Source organism: Trichosurus vulpecula, chromosome 2 (assembly GCF_011100635.1).
Source record: "Trichosurus vulpecula isolate mTriVul1 chromosome 2, mTriVul1.pri, whole genome shotgun sequence".
NCBI classification, from domain to species: Eukaryota; Metazoa; Chordata; class Mammalia; order Diprotodontia; family Phalangeridae; genus Trichosurus; species Trichosurus vulpecula.
The window spans coordinates 30161512-30180753 of NC_050574.1; positions in this window are offsets into that span (position 1 = coordinate 30161512).

A 19242-nucleotide genomic window follows, 5' to 3' on the forward strand; every position below is an offset into this window, starting at 1 on the left:
AAATTACTTCAGTTTTAGGTTTTGTTCTCAGCTAGTTGGCACAGTGTTTAAAGTCCCAGGCCCAGAGTCAGGGGCACTCATCTTCATGAGTTCTAATCCAGACTCAGACACTTCCTACTTCTGTGATCCTCAGCAAGTCACTTCACCCTGTTTCCCTCAGTTTCCTGATCTGTAAAATGAGCTGGAGAAGAAAATGGAAACTGCTCCAATATCTTTGCCAAGAAAACCCCATATGGGATCCCAAAGAGTCAGACACAAATGCAAAAACAACTGACCAACTCTCAGTTGACACAATTCAGCAAAGAAGACAGAGGAGGAATGACCACATAGGCAGCAGGAGAACTAGGAGAGAATAGTGTCACCAAACCTACAGAGACTGTCAAAGAGAAGAGGGTGACTGACAATGTCAAAGTCTTCAGAGACATCAAGAACAATGAAGACTGAGAAACAGCCATGAGATTTGGCTATTTAAAGATCATTGGTTACTTTAGAGAGAGTAGTTTCAGTTGAATGATGAAGTCAGAAGCCCAGAGAGTTATGAAGAAAGTTAGAAGAGGGACAATTAAGTAGCACAGTGGATAGAGCACCAGCTTGGAGTCAGGAAGAACTGAGTTCAAATTTAGCCTTAGATACTTATTAGCTATGTGACCCTAGGCAAATCACCTAACCTTACTTCCCACTGAAAGGAAGGAAGGAAGGAGAGATATTAATTATAGATAGCCTTCTCATGGAGTTTAGCCACAAAAATGAAAAAAGATACAGAATAAAAGCAAGGAGGGGTGTCTGGATCAAGGGACTTGTTTTGAGGATGGAGGAAACACGAGTGTGTTTGTAGGCAGAAGTGAAGTGAGCAGCAGACAGAGAGGGCCCAAAAATTAATGAGAGAATGGGGAATGAGACAATCGGTTGAAGAAGATGGGCTAGATAGCAAAGGTCACAGAAACCCCATAAAATCCTGACTCCCTTAACTTTGGCTCCTTGGGTTGTATACATAGGTGGAGTACTAGCTCTGGTGGATTCTGTAATGACAGAAATTTGCAGTACAATTCAGGCAACAGAAATGGGCCAGTTGCTCAAAGGCCAGTCTTGTGATGACAGATGGCCGTAGGAGGTGGTCTGCTGGGTGATGGATCTTTTGGCTATGAAGAATAGTAAAACAGAGAAAAAAATTAATTACTCTCAGTTCTTTGTAGCTACTTTCTGCATTTTCAGTCACAATAGCGGAGTACTAGATGAAGAGGACAGAGGATAAAAAGAATCAGTCTTTCAACCCTCCATAAACATGGGAGTCTGATTCTATAGACAAGGAAACTGAGGAATCAGAGAAGGAAGTCACTTGAACTTGTTGGGAGGCAGTGTGTCATAGTGGAAAGATCACTGAACTTGGGGTTAGATCAGCTCATGGTGTGGAATCTTTTTTGCCAAATGGAAACACAGAGATGGCTGAGAGGGGTGAGTGATGGGCTTGAGGTTAAGAAAGCAAAGAACTTGAGTCTCAGTTTATAACCAATGGGCATGAATCTGAATTCACAAACAGGATGTAATGGTAGGAAAGAGCAAAAGGTAGGCCTCCAGCGTAGGAGGAAACATCACTATGATGTGGTCAGGTTCAGGTAGGCAGACATGTGCACGGAGAGTCAGACCTGGCCCACACCCATGTGATCCCTTTGCCATAGACAAGCTCCCCCGCAGACATGTGCTCAGTAAGGTGCCAACTTCACACAAACTGCTCCCCCTACCTGAGTAGCTTCATCATCATCTCCACCAATCTGTGTCTACATTGTCTACAAAAGATAGCATGGAATTGCCTTTTCTAGAAAGCCCTTCCTCATTTGGCCCTCTCAACTAATGATTTCATTACATATTTTTAGGTCAGAAAGAGACCTTGGAGATCACAAGAACTTAGGACCATAGACCAAGGACTGGAAAGGACATTGGAGACATCTTGTTCAACACTCCCATTTCATAGATGAGGACATTGAGCCTCTTGGAGGTTATTGTCACAGATAGTAAGTAGCAAGGTCAAAATTTGAACCCAGGTCCACTAACTCCAAGTCTATCTTGAACACCACTCTGTTTCATCATCTAGTACAATCCCTCCCCCATCTCATTTTACAAGTGGAGAATTGAGTTCAATTCAATTCGATAAGCTTGTATTAAGTACAATTTCCCCTCTGTACAAAGCACTGTAAGGGAATGAGTCTCTCAGGGAGGAAAGAAGTGACTTGGCGAATATCAACAATGAGTTAACATAGGACCACGATCACCTGGTTCCCATTGTCCATCAAGGCTTTCCCCACTAATACCACAAGATTACTTCACAGTCTCAAGAGATTTGTACAATATAAGGGTTATGCAATGCTGATCAGACTGTGGCTAATGAAAAGTTAAGCAACTTTAATGTTTTAAAACCAATTGATAGCATTAGCTACAATTCCACTTATGTTCAACTCTGGGTTTGCCCAAGGTTTTGGTAGAATCCAGGGTTCTAAATACTCATCCCAGAATCCTTTCCATTGTACCACATTGTCTCTCATATGTCATAGAATCGATGCTGAATCTAGAATGGAATACCCAGGGCTTTGTCCCAGGTACATACAGGACAGGGAGGAGTATTAACTCTCTACTGGTGAAGCATCACCCAACCAGTCTCCACAATGCCACCCCTCCAGGTTTTCCTGTCCATTGTGACCCTTTCCTGGGACCCACATCCCCATGGGGGAGAAGGCTGACTGCTTTATCATTCATTGTTGGCCTCAGGGCCTGCACTACACACGATTCCTAGGATTAACAAGGGGGACCTTTGGCCAAGACAAAGCTGGGTCTACCCCCAAATTTCACCTGTACTTCCAGCCAGGGTAATCTCAGCTCCAGTCCTCTCAGTTCCTATTGTCCTCTACCCTCCCTCTGCACAGTGCCTTCTGAAACCCTCTAGTGTTACCCAGTTTCCCTCACTCCTACTTCTCTTCCTTCCTCAGTCCTCAGTTCTCACATACACCTAGACTTCTCCTGAATACACCACATCTCTTGGCATCCTCTCCAACACTGGCCATTCCTTTCACTATCATTGTCACTGAGAGATCACAGAGAAGGGGAAGGAACTGCCAGGTTGGAAAAAGCCAATTTCCTGATATTCATGAAAGGGAAGAGACTAAAGGCTGAGACTAGATCCTGGGAAAATTCAAGAATAAATTATTGAAAATATTATAAAAATTTTGGGTTTTTCAGTCATATGTGACTCTTTGTGACCCCATTTGGGGTTTTCTTGGCATTTTGGGGATAAAAATTATCCAACCTACAATAAGAGGCAGAGCTCTGAGCCAATGGCAGTTTATTAAAGGATCCATAGTCACCTGTAATGAAGCAGATCTCAGATCTTCCTCATGATCTTAGATGACCCCTCATCCCAGGGCTCTATTTTTATAGGGTTAGATATCTAATCATTCAAGAACAACTGTACCAAAACACAGAATAATTCCAATGGTTGACTTATGACATATAAGTAAAAATGATCTGTCAGCAGGGCCATGGTTTGTCCTTTGTTCTCAAAGAGGACGTGACATCAGGAAGATGATGCCATGACTTTCAACCGAATTGGATTACAGTGATGGAGGGCTGTACAAAGTCACTAGCCTCACTTTCTCCTCCAGAGCCATCTGGGTCCAGTGGCCAGATATAGATCAGGACAACTAGAGGTAGCCCAAAATACAGTGGGAGATCTTGGCTTTTTGGTACAGTGGATAGAGCAGTAGGTTTGGAATCAGGAAGACTCATCTTCATGAGTTCAAATCACGACTCAGGCACTTACTAGCGGCGTGACCCTGCACAAGTCACCTGAGCTGGAGGAGGAGATGGCAAACTGCTCCAGTATCTCTTCCAAGAAAAGCCCAAATGGGATCACAAAGTCAGCAAGGTCACTAATTAGGTGAAGCATAGGGCATCTCCACTGACTAGGTGGTCATAAGATGGACAACTGCTCATATTGGACAAGAGAGAATGGTCCAGAGGCACAAAAATAGGGGACTTTGAGTCACCTCTGTCACACTGGGCTTGGTCACCATGAGAAGGAAAAACAAGGGTGGAAGGCTTCTGGCTAGCTTCCTATGATTGCACAAGTGATCCTACCATCTGCAGATCACAATTCTGGGGCAAAATATACAGAACTTATAATCATTAACCATATCATATCAAATTGATTAATACTGATAAGAGTTTGGGGGGGGGGGTCCTCAAGGACTCAACTTTTTCAGCGGAGATACTGGAGTGGTTTGCCATTTTCTTCTCCAGCTCATTTTAAGGAAGAGGAAACGGAGGCAAACAGGAAGAAGTGACTTGCCCAGGGTCACACAGATAGTGTCTGAGACCAGATTTGAACTCAGAAAGAGGAGTCTTCCTGACTCCAGAAAAAGCACTCTATCCACTGTACCACCTAGCTGCCCTATAATAACAGTGTAGCTCAGATTTAGAAAGGGCTTGAACATTTGCAAAACATCATTCACATGTTTTCTTATTTGATCATTGCAAAAACCCTTTTATCATATTTAATTGATATTTATTTCAGGATTGTCAGTGATATAAGTGATATTATCATCCATATTTGAAAGAGGAAGAATCTGATGCAAGTGGAATTTAAGTGACACACCCAGAGACTCACAGCTAATAAGTACCTGAACTATGATTTGAACTCAGGTCTTCCTGACTCCAAGCCCAATACTCTAATACATTGTACCACCTAGATGCCTCCTGATGCCTCACATATGGAAAAGGAATGGTCACAATAAGCCGACCTGGTTTAATTAAATAAAAAAGGCATTTAATTCCAGACTAATCTTGTTTCCTTTTTTATAAGAGTTAACAAACTGGAAGGTATGTAGGTCAAATTTTACTTCCTTTGAAGAAAGCATTTCAAAAGTATCTCATTTTATGGAAAAGATGGATAGGAGAGTCAGGGAGTCTCTGGTTTCCTTCAAGATACAGCTGAAGTGATACCTCCTGCAGAAGATGGCCCCTCAGCTACAAATGCCTCCCAATCAAAGGTTACCTTGTGTCTTCATTGTGCTCTGTAAGGTATAACCCCTTTTGTATGTGGCATTTGACTGGGAAAAGGGACATAAAAAGAACATTTGTGCATGAAAGACTGTTAAAAATCCATGTGTAAATAAATACATTTTTTTCTATATAACCTATATCAAAGTGCCTACCACTTTAGGAAGAGGGAAAGGGAGAGAGGGATGGAGGTGGAAAAGTCTGGAATTCAAAATCTTGTAAAAAGGAAGTCTAAAAATTGTCTCAACATACAATTAGAAAAAATAAAACACTATTAAAAATGTTTAAATGACAAAAAACATGCTTTTTTTTAGTCAAATGTGAGGACAAAGAAGAACAAAATAGACAAGTGAGAGGACCTGTTGGAAGCCAGAGAAATGAAAACCTGCAGTGCATCACTGCCCCTTGGCTCATTGAGATCTTGAGAGTTTAAACTCACAAAGCAATAAAGAAAAAAACAACTTGGAGACCATGGGATACTTGAATAAGGACGTTTGTTTTCATAACCAACAGAAATGTGGACTTTATAAAGGAAAGCTGAGTTGGTCTAAGTGGTTTAAGCCACTTAGGGTGTCAAAGAAACCAGCAGAAACAGGACCAATAGAGGAGTCAAGACGGCAGCAGGAGCCCAGCCAGAAAAAGTCGGCAGGCACAGTCACATGACAGAGAATCTTCAGGTGCTGTTCTGAGTTGTGATTGGCTGAGGAAAGACTGAAGGTTCATGGTGAACAGCTGGATTCTGCTCTTCCCTTCAGCACCAGACACAGTCTGAGAGACTGCTTCTCCCAGTCTGAGAGGGGAAAGCAGAGAGGAAAGATAGGCTCTACATCTGCTTCCCTGTTAGAAGAAAGTGACTGGACAAATGACTGGGAAGATGACACTGAACTCCCAAGAGCTTTATCATTTTTAGGCTAATTAAAAGGAGTCTACATAAACAGAGGACATGGGTATAAATAGAATGTGTTGAGATGGTCTCAAAAAAAAGGAGGGGAAGAAAGAGGAAGGGAGAAGAAGAACAGGGGAAATTATATCACATGAAAGAAAACCACAGTTCTCAGTTATGCAATGATCCAAGACAATTCTGAAGGACTCATGAAGAAAAGGCTGTCTACCTCCAGAGCAAGAACTGATGGAGTCTGAATGCAGATCAGAGCATCTTTTTTAATTCTTTATTTCCCTTCGTTTGTTTTCATTTAGGATTGTTTGTTTTGGTTTTTTTGGTCTGTGTTTTCTTTCACAACATGGCTAAGATGGAAATATGTTTTGCATGACTACACATGTACATCTATACCAAAGTGCTTGCCTTCTTGAGGAGCAGGGAGGGGAAGAAGAGAAAGAGGATTTGTAAGGCAAATTTTTAAAAAATGTTAAAATTTGCTATTACATGCCATTGAGGAAAAAAATAAATTTGAATTTTAATTTTGAATTTAAAACATTTTTAAAGAATCACATCTAAAGGTTAAAAAAAGAGTCAGAGAGAAGCACAAGGAAGAGTTTTTACAGTGGAGAGGGAGATGGGGGGGCAGGCAACACTTGAACCTCCCTTTCATTTGAAGTGCTTCAAAGAGGGAAGACATATACACAGGTGGGCTGTGTTGCTATTGGAATTAAGTCAAACACAGGCACAAAATTCTGAGCACATTCAATTTTATTTTGTTGATGCTAGCAATTACTAGCAAAAGGGGTCTTTTGACTCTACAGTCAAACAAAAGGCTAAACAAACAAACGAATGAATGAATGAATGAATAAAGGTAGGGCTTACTAATCTTCATATAGTTTTGGAAAATACAAGAGAACAAAACAGGAAGCACAAAACACTATGACTGATTACAATGTCTGAAGTATCATAGATGATGGAAAACAATATGATTAGATGGAAGTCAGGAATGCAGGACTAGCAGCAACCTCTCCTTCCATCTTGTTGCTATAGAAAGCTCATTGGTTGTGGCCACCTGCATGGCTAGTTAGAGTGATAACTTTCTGGATTTTCTTGAAGAGCAGCTAGTGTTGCAGAGATAATAGACTTTCTGGTCACCACTTACATCTTGGAAGGCTTGTTAGTGAGATAATAGATCTCCTTTAATTGTACGTAGGCAGTAAGATGTTTCTTTAAATTGAGGTGATTTATGGGACAATTTAGCTCACAGAGGAAAACTAACCTTCTGAACTTAAAGACAAAGAAACATGACTTAAATAATTTTAAAACATGTTGGAGGTGATACAGAATAGAATCAATTACAAAAATGGAATCATAATCAATTTGATTTTCTCAATTGATTAAATATTAAGAAATCTATAAGCATAATTGACCATATTAATAATAGAAACAAGAAAAATTACATGATGACAGCAAGAGACAGAAAAAGTTTTTGACAAAATTCAACCCCCATTCCTATTAGAAACATTAGAAAGCATTGGAATAAAAGAAGCTTTTCTTAAAAAGATAAGTGCTATCTATCTAAAACCGAGAGCAAGCATTATCAGTAATGGTGATAAACTAGAAGTCTTCCCAATATGATTGGGGGAAACAAGGATGTCCACCACCACCAGTGTGGTGGATTAGTGGAAGAGATTAAGTACACAATACACAGTAGTAAATGACCACAGTAATCCAATGTTGGATACCTGCAAAGGTCCATTTAAACAAGAACTCACCATTTGACAAAAAATACTAGGAAAGCTAGAAAGTGGTTTGGCAGAAACTAGGCATAGATCAGCATCTCACACTGTATTCCAAAAGGTCAAAATGGGTACATAATTTAGACATAAACAGTGATCTCAGAAGCAAATTAGGGGAGCATGGAAAAATGTACCTGTCAGATCTATGGAAAAGTTTATGACCGAAAAAGAAATGGAGAGGATCATGAAAAGTAACATGAATAATTTTGATTACATGAAATTTAAAAGGTTTTACACAAACAAAACCAATGTAATTAAAATTAGAAGGAAAACAGGAAACTAGAGGAAAAGTTTTATAGTAAGTTTCTATGAATAAGGCTTCATTTCTCAACTATATAAGGAAGTAAGTCAAATTTATTTTTTAAAAAATGAACCATTCCCCAACTGATAAATGGTCAAATGCTATGAATAGGCAGTTTTCAGAAAAACAAATCAAAGCTATCAATATGGAAGAATAAATGCTCTACAGAATTAGAAAAACATTGTGCACAGTATCAGCAACATTGTGTGATGATGAACTATGAATGGCTCAGCTCTTCCCAGCAACTCAATGATCTAAGACAAGCACAAAGGACTCATGAAGGAAAATGCTATCCATATCCAGATAAAGAACTAATGAACTCTGAATGCAGATCAAAGCATATTTTTTTTCACTTACTTTATTCGTTCTCATGTTTTCCCCCCTTTTGATCTTTCTTCTTTTACAGCTGTGACTAATATGAAAATATTTTTTACATGATAGCACATGTATAAACTATATCAAACTGCCTACCATTTTCAGAAGGAGAAGGGGAGGAAGGAAGGGAGAAAAATTTGGAACACAAAATCTTATAAAAGTGAATGCTAAAAAGTTTCTCGCTATGTAACTAGGGAAAATATAAAATACTATTAAACTTTTTAAAAATGCTCTACATCACTATTGGTTAGAGAAATGCAAAGTAAAACATCTCTAAGGTACCACCTCACACCTATCAGATTGACTAATGTGACAGAAAAGAAAAATGCAAATGCTGGAGGGAAATAGGTACATTAATTCACTGTTGGTGGAGTTGTGAACTGGTCTGACCATTCTGGAGAACAATTTGGAACTATGTATTTATTTTCTTTATTTTTCTTGCTTTTTTGCCAACATGTCTAATATAGAAATATGTTTTGTATGAGTTCACATGTATAAGGGGTATCACATTGTTTGCTTTCTCAATAGGTGGGGGTAAGTGTTAGAAGGAGAAAAAGAATATGGAACTCAAAATATTTAAGTGAATGTTAAAAATGAATAAATAAAATAGAAAAATCTGAAAAGCTAATGCTGCCATCATTATGAATAGCTTCTTTCATGTACATGGGAAGCACACAGGTCAGGGCTTAAAAGCTACAGTGGCAAGTAGGGTGAGGAGCATGTATTCCCATACCCACCACCTGTGGTTTGGACACTGAGTTTGAGTGTGTGTGTTGTTGGACCTTCTCTGGGAATCCAAACCTGTCAGTGTGAAGGCAGATTGGGGTGAGTTAGACAAAAAGGAATGAACATGGGTGGGCATACTATGAAGGTCCATATCAGGTCACCTTGTATATAGGTGTCACTCCTAAACATGTTGTCTATACATGTAAGTTCTTTGAATTTAGGGACTATTATGATTTTTTCTTTATCACCAACATCTAGCATGATGCCTGCTACATAGCAGGTGCTTAATAAATACTTGCTGGTTGACTTTTAAAATCTTAATGCAAAAGATTGAGAAATGTGGGCTAGAAGGTTTATGACTGGAAAGAATTAAACAACCTCTGCCCTCAAGGATCTTACATTCCCAGCACACACAGGGACAAGCAGAGGAGTTGGCACCCTTCTTACTCCTCACTGCCACTTTCATCCTTTCCCTCTGTCATTCACACTAAATAGGAATTCTTGTGGTAATTAAAATGACACTGAGGGAAACTGAGGAATGGTTTTCTCCAGGGCAAGATAACAGTTTATTAACAGAGACACATACAGCTATTGAAAATGAAAATGGGCCACTGGCCAGCTCAGTAAAGCCAGGGATCTCAGCATGATCAATTTATTAGTTAGGTTAACAATACAAATTGTGGAACATTCTATACCATTTTATATCATTTTTAATTTCAACTAGACCCAGAGCCTGAATTAATGAGTAACTGGATGAAGATCCAGGACCTGGGCTTCTTTGTTCTCTAAAAGTTTGCTCAGGCAGTACCCTTACCTTTGTCAACAAGGCCAGATTAGACTGACCTAAGGACATTCTTACCCCTGTTAGCCATTAAAGGATGAGACCCTGGTTGCCCTGTTCCCCATTCAGTCCTCCCTTCTGTCACCCCACTCCCTGTTCAAACTCTTGTGAAAATCAATGCTGAAAACTAAATATGTTAAATAAATAAATTTAAAAAAAAAGGATGAGACCCTAACCCCAACAGAGACTACCTCGCTTAATATTAATTGACCTTTGTCAACATTCTTTACAACCCTATTCCGTTAAGGAAAATCCTCTTCTTGTATCATGGTTAAACATACATGGGGGTCATAAATGTGAGGTAATACAGGCTTGCTAGGTTTGCTAAAATAACGTATATAGGTTTTCTCATTGCTTTGTTCAGACAGCCAGAGTTTATGCTCTGACTCTTTGTACGTACAAGTAAGCTAGCTTAGCTATGCTTTAAGGGAAAATAATAAACAACATGGATTTTTCTATCACCTAGCTCTGTTGTTTCCTTCAACCAGATTTTCAGGTTTAACAAAATAAATGGGTCAATGGTCTCAATGACCAAAGACTCAGAGTAAGTAGACATTCTTTTAAGCTCAGGTGTGATTTTCTTCTGATTGGCCCGACAATGCATCATCATCTTCCCTGGCAAAGGTAAGACAATGCCAATTGGTAGCCATTTTATTGAGGACAAGTGCGTTAAGAGTTACCTCAGTTTCTCCCTGTTACTGCCTTCTTAGGAGATTGGAGTAATCTTCAGGTGATGAGATTAATCTGAAGACCTGAGGGTAATCTGCAACAGCTTTGATTAAATCAACTTGAATTGCTAACTAAAAAAAAAAAAAAAAAAAACAGAATGCAGATTTACATGACCAGAGGTTACCTCAGCAAAGGGAAGCAGCAGTAATTAGACAACCTTTAGGCTAGCTTCTCAGGAATGTAGGTGGAAGGTGAAGTTACAAGGGTAAGGAGTTTATGCTTAAGCTGTGTGTGGGAGTATTAACTTATGCCTGCTTGACTAAGTCTTAAAAATAGAATTTAAATCCATTTTCAATTTTGTACTCTCCTCTGTTAAAGTTCAGTGCATTCTTCCCGCAGACTTGGAGCTCTGATCATCCAGGTCACTGTCCCTCCCCGAAAAGTTCAGTCCCTGGTTTATAGGTTGATTCTGCCCCATTTGTACACCCCGCTCCCCCAGTTTCTCAACCTTCTTAGCTGTCATGACATTTGCTTCCAGTCTTACCTCAGCCATGTAATCATACCTTAGACATTGAGACCAAATTTGCCCCAGGTGCTAGAATTCCTCTGTATAGTTCTAAAAATAGTCATAGGATATTAGGACTGAAAGGAAACAAAGCTGTCATCCAGTCCCGATTTTATAGGTGAAGAAAATGACTCCCTAAAAGGGAGAGCAACTCATCCATTCCTATTACCTAACTTCAGTAAGTCCCCTAACTGCTACACAGAAATCCTTCTGTTTGTTTCAGGTTAACTCTTCCTATAACAGATGTTACTAGCTTTCTCCTCTGAAGGTTCTAATACAACCCAGCAAATTTTCTCTTGCAGAAGACCTCCCTTCCTCATTTACTGAAAAGCTTTTCTGAACTCTCTCCTCTTCCCTAACCCTCTAATCAAATCTTCTCTCTGTCTTCATTTGTCTTCTCCTTTACCCCAGTGTCAAAGAATGAGGTGACTCTTTCCCTTGTTAAAGTTAACCCCTTCTCCTTGATCCTATCCCCTCCCATTCCTTGGGATATTGTCTCACTATCCTCTCTCTCTCTCTCTCTCTCTCTCTCTCTCTCTCTCTCTCTCTCTCTCTCTCTCTCTTTCTCTCTCTATCTATCTATCTCTCTGTCTCTCTCTCTTCCTCCATTCCCCTCTTCTCCTCTCCCCTCCCCCACTCTTTAGTATTTCCCTACCCTCCCTCATTGTCTACAAACATCCACAGATGTCCCCAGTCCTTGAAAGACCTTCCCCTTCATCCAGCCACTTGCTGATTCTTCAAGCTATTCTCCCATCTTTATCCCACCATTCACTGACAAACTCCTTCAAAGAGTCCTCTCTACTCATTCATTATCTCCACTTCCTCACCCCCTACTCTGTCCCTAGCCCCTTACAATCTGATTTCCCAATCAATGATTTTACAGAAACTCTCACAGGAGCAAGATGGGAGAGCCAGGGTTAGATGCCAATTCGTCTGGATTTCATAGAGATTCAGAGACTGAAAGCTAAATGTGAATTGGCAACAGGAAAAAAAATTAATGCAAGGGCTCTCAGCCTGGTGTGTGTGTATATATGTATGTATGCCAGGAAGGATGAAATGCTTGTCAGGGGGCTGATTACAGGAAATATTTGGTAAGTAACTACATTTTGCTATTGAAAAGTTTTGAAAGTAGTAGAGTAAGGGAAAACCACTTGTGATTGAAGAGAAAACAGAGAGGAGGTTAGAACAGGGTGGGTAAGGGAGGAATTGTTATGCTGCACATGAAAAATATGAAACAGTTGAAGAAATAATTCCTACTGATCTAAGCCAAATGAATGAATTGGATAGGAAGCACTTTACGTATCAAGCTAGAAGAAAATAGCACAGACAATCCATGGAAAGAACTCATTGCTCTCCATAATAGCTAGAAACTCTGAGATGATTTCAAATCAATGAAGGTATAGACTTTTTGATGGACCCTTGAAGAAACCCCATGCCTTTCTTACTGAACATGATTATCTTATCTCTGTCCTTCTGGATTCTCAGTCCATTCTCAATCAAATCAAAAGAAATCAACCAACTGGAAGGTACACATAATGTATGAAACTCTTTCAAAAACTCTACTGAGAATAAAATTGTTAGTTGACAAGAAACTAAATCAAGGGTCTCATTAACCTGCCTGACTGTGTTCTAAAAATCAAATTACACATGGAATTAAATTGTGTGAAAACTTGATTTATTTTATTTCCTACATACATATATAATTGATAACCTCTAGAATTTATTTCCTTTTTTTAATAGAGGTTACATGAAGCTTTATGGAGAGGTAAAAGATGTGAGGATTGCAAAGATTGGGAACCCCTGAGTTAATGGGACCTTGGGATGCATGGAGAGAGACAGAGCTTCCAGAAATAAGGAGATGAGAGGCCTCTTGCATGCTGCCCTAGTTGGATCCCATCTGGAGTGCCATGTTATGTTTAGAAAGGACATGGATAAGCTCCAGAGGTGATCAGGATTGGAAAGAGTCTTCAGTCTATCCCATATCTGAATCATCTTTTCAAAACTTAATTTAAAAAAATTATCAACAAAATGAAAAATCCAACAATCAGCAATACCTGTTTTAAGAGGAGCTGCTAACCTTCATAGACAGAAAAGAAAATACAGCAAGGGACCTACTCCCTGTCTAAGAAAAAAATTTCTAATCTTTTAATTGCCCCTGTTTCCAAGTCCATTTACAATAAAATTTTATTTAATGAGCTATTCAGGAAATAGGATGTTTTAGTTAACTGAGTAGAATCAGAAAATCTTTTTTGCTTTGGACATTGCTATTGAAAACATTCTTGTTTTAATAAGAAGACTGTTGGGTACACATCCTCAGTATGGAATGCCCCTCCCACTTCTACCATCTCCATCCCTTTAACCTCTCCTGTTTCTTTTGGATAAAGGAGATAGATAGATAGATAGATAATGATAGATGATAAAGATAGAGATAGATGGATGGTTGGAAGGATAGATGGATGGATAGATGATAGACAAACATATATGTATCTGTATATACACATATGTGTATATATATGCATGTGTATACTGTAAAAAAGAAACCAGTGGTGGTCTGCAGCCCACCCAGTAGAGACTGAGACACCCAACCTACAAGATTCATCATTATTTATAGTTCTCTTGATTCATGTGTGCTGCAAGTAGGTCAGTCATAGCTCAAACAAGTTGACCTATAGCTCCAGCAGGTCATGATGTCTCGATTGCAGGTTTTATATTTGCAGGCTAACTTTTGTATCACAGGTCAGGTCCACCTTTTACCCAACATATTTTGATATAAAGATGATTATAGTTACACCCTAACACAGGTATTCACCTAGAACTACATCATTATTTAAGTTACACCTGGGACTATAATCTTCCTATAAATCACACAGTTGCTTCTTATTCTAGCAAGACAATTATATCTGATACATTATCACTAAGCAAAGAACCCAAGGAGTTGATCATTGCTCTTTCCCAATAAATTACACATATGTAGAGGGCAGCTAGGTGGTGCAGAGAGTAGAGCACTGGCCCTGGAGTCAGGAGGACCTGAGTTCAAATCTGACCTGGGGCAAGTCACTTAACCCCAAATGCCCTGCGAAAAAAAAATCAACCTAAATTACACATATGTATATACACGTATATATGTTTTTATATACATTTATATGTGCAATGCAAGCATATACTTTGTGTATATGTGTATATGTGTTTGTGTATCACACCATATGTGTGAATGTTCATGCATTTATTATGTATATATTTACATATTATTATATCTATATATAGTATACGTACATGTGTATATATAACTTGTCAAGAGGACACTCATAATTCAAATATGATTCTCAAAGCCTATATAACAATAGGCATGGGGTTATATTTGCCCACTTTCATTAGGAAATCTAGTTCATTCACAATCCAGACTTTGTGAATTTGTATGTAGCCATTTGAAGCCATGGGTTTTCTCACCAGTTTCTTTCTTAGATTTTTGTCTACTCTGACTTTACAGTAATTAGTTTGACAGATAAATATAAATGGTTTTCTTAATCCCCTCCATCCCTCCCATGCATCATCTTCTAAAGCCTCTTTTTTTACTAGATTGCAAGCTTTACAACAAATGCCAGACTTTACAACTTTCCACAAATGCCCAACTTCCTTTGGTGCACTTCATCCATGGCCAGGAGCCCACCATCCTTATACTTTAAATTTTGGTACAGAAATCCAAATCCCATTCTTAGATGCCATCATGATGGCATGATGCTCATGTGGATGAGCAGGGAGTCACCAGCTACAATCCATCCCTTGAACCTTTCCATCTGACCTGCCAATGGATTAAGATCACCAAACCTTGTCAGCTCCACCATGGTTCCCAACCTAGTAGGCCTCACATGTCATTGAACCGTAAGGACAGCTGGGTCTTGACTGTCACGATATCACTGCCATTTCTTATTCCAAAAAAATACCTTTTTTCCTATCATGAGAGAGAATGAAAAGAATAGAATTAGATTCCTACAGAAATACCATGGTTGGATACAGAGGCAGCACTATTGTTCCTGGTTTGTTTAGAGAGTTGAGTGAGTTCAAATATAGGTCATGGACTTCGCTGCCAATATTTGCCTTGTTTTCTGGATTCTTCCAGACAAAATATCTACTTTTCCATCTGTTCCATAACTGACCCCTCCTATGTGTCATGCCTCTGGAGAGCAGGGACCGTTTCATTTAAATTCCCAGAAATGAGCACAGTGCTTGGCAGGGTATGCCACGGATTAGTTTTCCCTTTGTATACCCAATGCCTGTAATAGGTGGTTAATAAAAGTGTTGTTCAATTTCAAATCTGGATCCAAGGGGTTTGATCCTATCTCTTCTGAGTATGACTCCAGCACCCTTCCCATTGCAGGGCAGCTAAGTGGCACCACAGTGCACAGAGCTCAGGCCAGGAGTCAGAAAGACCTGGGTTCAAATCCAGCCTCAGACACTAGGTGTGTGACCTTGGGCAAGTCACCTAATCTCTGTTTGCTTCATTTTCCTCCACTGTAAAGGAGGGATAATCACAGCACCTACTTCCCAGTGTGGTGAAGATCTAATGAGAAAGTAACCTAAAAACTGGAAAATAGTAAGTTCTACATAAGTGCTAATTACTTTTATCACTATTATTACCCAAGGGAACATAGGCAGCAAATGGCAGACCTGGGATTTGACCCAGTTCTCTGACTGTAAGTCCAATATGATTCTACTGCATCACACTGCTCCCCATAGTCTAGAAAAGGTTTTGTATTTCTTGTCCCATGGATATATGGGACTCCTAATTAATGTAATCACAAAATTCCTAAGACACTAAACATTCAAAAGTAATCTAGGTATGATGAAATCTCTGATCAGTTTGAAAGGATCATACAGACATTGGGTCATTGTACAACAGCAGGTGATGCTGGGCAGGTGATGCCTTGTAACTGAATGGATGAAACAAATACATATATGTGTGTGCATACGTGTGCATGTGTGTGCCTGTGTCTCTGTGTATATGTACATGTCTATATGTACGTCTATGTGTGCGTGTCCAAGTGTACATGTATATATGTGCATGTGTATATGTACATACATATATACATATGTGCACACACATATATACACATATACATACATATATACATGTATGTATATATGCACATAGATATGTACATGCCAGGCACTATGCTAAATGCCTAACAAATATTATCTTATTTGAAAGAATTAAACCTACTTCTGGAGGAAAGCATGCATTACAGCAGGTAACGGCACAAGCATCAGGGCTCTGGAGAAGGAATTGCCTTTAATGGAAAGGAGGAGAGAGTTTCTCCTCCACCACCACTGCATTAGATATTTCCTCTCTCCCCTCAATGATCAGGTGATTACATTATAAACTGTGAAAGGTACAAAGATCTAGAATTCTCACTGGCAAAGGGAGCAGATCCTCCTCTCCCCAGGGACTTTGTGGTGGCCATAAGGAGAATAGTGCCCCTTGCTCCCAGTTTGGGGGGAAATATTCCCATAGCAGCTGTTCTTTTCTTACCTGCTTGGTAAATACCCTAAAAGGTAATTATCTATGGATGACAACAAGTGGGAATCTGGTGGGTGCTTGTGAGTGACAGTGCTAGAAAAAGCCCAGAGACTCTCAGGTTTATCCCTAGAAACCCAAGGGGAATATTAATCAGCCCCACTCTGGGTACCCGGCTTACCAATTCAAGTAAGACTTGGGGATAACCCAGGACGGGAGGCTATATTTGTATCCTAGGAGTATCAGACTATAACCAAACAACAAGGTAGTATGTCTGCTTCCTCTAAAGCACCCAGATAATATACACAATGACTACAATAATGTAAATGAAAATCACATTTAAAAAAGGCAGCTGAATTCTTAGTGATTGAAAAGACCCACCTTGGTTTCCCAGAGCCAATAACAAAACACACCTCTGTAATCATGATAAAAAGATGTATCTCTTTTTGTTGTTTCCACTTAACAACCTCAACAAAAATAAATTAAATGTAAAAGGCTCAGTTATAACTCCACGCACGCATGGACCTCTGCACACCTCCAGGAGGTACAAAGTTTGCTACTTGACTGGCCAACCACTCCTGCTTTCTGCTTGGGAAAGCCCCATAAGCCAACCCACCCACATAATTACAGTTCCCTACTCTTCAAGGGTCTATAGATCATCCAGGTGGTTGGAGCTCCTTTGGGAGGAGCTGTCCACCTAGCTTGCTAAGAGTCTTGGCCACTTGGGCTGATAGGATGGAAGGGGAGTCTGTATTGCTTACCTTAAAGATTTAGAAAATGCTTTTCTTCAGAGACCTGTGACATGGTATCTTAAAAATTGAGACTAGGAAGGCCCCTCAAAGGCCATTTAGTTCAGCCCTCTCTTGTTACAGATGAGGAAGCCCAACGAGACCCAAAGAAGTAAACAAAGTTGCCCTAAGTCAAGCAGTCAGCTCAGAAAAGGGATTTGACCCTAGGTACCTTGAATCCCAATTTTTCTATTCTTTCCACCCACTTAGAACCCACTACGTGCTGGACACAAGGCTAAGAACTTGGGATAAAAAGAAAGGTAAAAGACCATCCCTGATCTCAAGGAACTCACAGTCTAACAAGGGAGACAACATGCAAACAACTATGTACAGACATTCTATAGACATGATAAACTGGGCTTAACAAAGGCACTGGAATTGAGGAGGATAAGGAAAGGTTTCCTGTAGAAGGTGGGATTTTAGATGGGACTTGAAGGAAGCCAGCTGGTGATGCTGAGGAGGGAGAGGGTTCCAGACATAGGGGACAGTCAGGAGAAATGCCTGGAGTCAAGAAATGGAGTGTCTTTGTGACTGCCCCCATTGTGCAGATGAGAAAAATGAGGTGTGGAGAGGTTGCCTCCAAGTAAATGTCAGAGGAGGGGTTTTGTGTTTTTTGATTCTGCATTTCCCTACTAACCCAGCAGCTTCTCAAAGCCCAGAGACTCCCAGGGAAGAGAGGGGTCCTGAGCTATCTTCTGTTTCTTCCTCTAACTGCTTTGTTTCTTTCAGGTTGATGTGAGATCTCATGCTGGTGCTGCTCACTCTGAAAGCCTATTTGATTTGAGAGGGAAGGAAGAAATTTCAAAGACCACTCTCCTTTCTCCCCACCTTGCCCATCTGTTTTCCCTATAAGGCAAATTTCCCCAGAACTTTTCATTCTCCCCTGGGTGGTATAAAAAAAGTCTGTCCTTATCCAGTCATGTAGCTTTGAGGTCATGCCCAGCTTTTGGAGGGGGGTAGTCTAAGAGTCCCTCTCTCCCTCCCAGGAAGATGACAAAGATCAGCCAATTCAAACCCAATCCTCCCCTACCCATTTCACAGATGAGGAAACCAAGATGGTGAAGGGGTAAGATTTAACCCCTCTTAGGTATGTAAGATTACACAAACCAACCCAGGCCTTGATTCAATTGCAAATTTAGCCCCTCTTAACTTGACTCAGTTGCAAATTTGGCACAAGTCTTATCTCCTTCAGTGGTCTTTTGGACCTCCCTTTCCATTTGGCTAATTCTGCCTTTCAAGGCATTCTTCTCCTCATTGGCTTTTTGGAGCTCTTTTGCCATTTGAGTTAGTCTATGTTTTAAGGTGTTGTTTTCTTCAGTATATTTTTCAGTATTTTTTTGGGTCTCCTTTAGCAAGTCGTTGACTTGTTTTTCATCGTTTTCTCGCATCCTTCTCATTTCTCTTCCCAATTTTTCCTCTACTTCTCTACCTTGCTTTTCCAAATCCTTTTTGAGCTCTTCCATGGCCTGAGACCAGTTCATGTTTTTCTTGGAGGTTTTTGTTGTAGGCTTTATGACTTTGTTGACTTCTTCTGGCTGCATGTTTTGGTCTTCTTTGTCACCAAAGAAGGATTCCAGAGTGTGAGACTGAATCTGGGTGCGTTTTCACTGCCTGGCCATGTTCCCAGCCAACTTACTCCACCCTTGAGTTTTTAAGCGGGGTATGACTGCTTGTAGACTAAAGAGTTCTATGTTCCAAGCTTGGGCAGATGCACTGCCACACCAGCACTCCTCCTTCCCC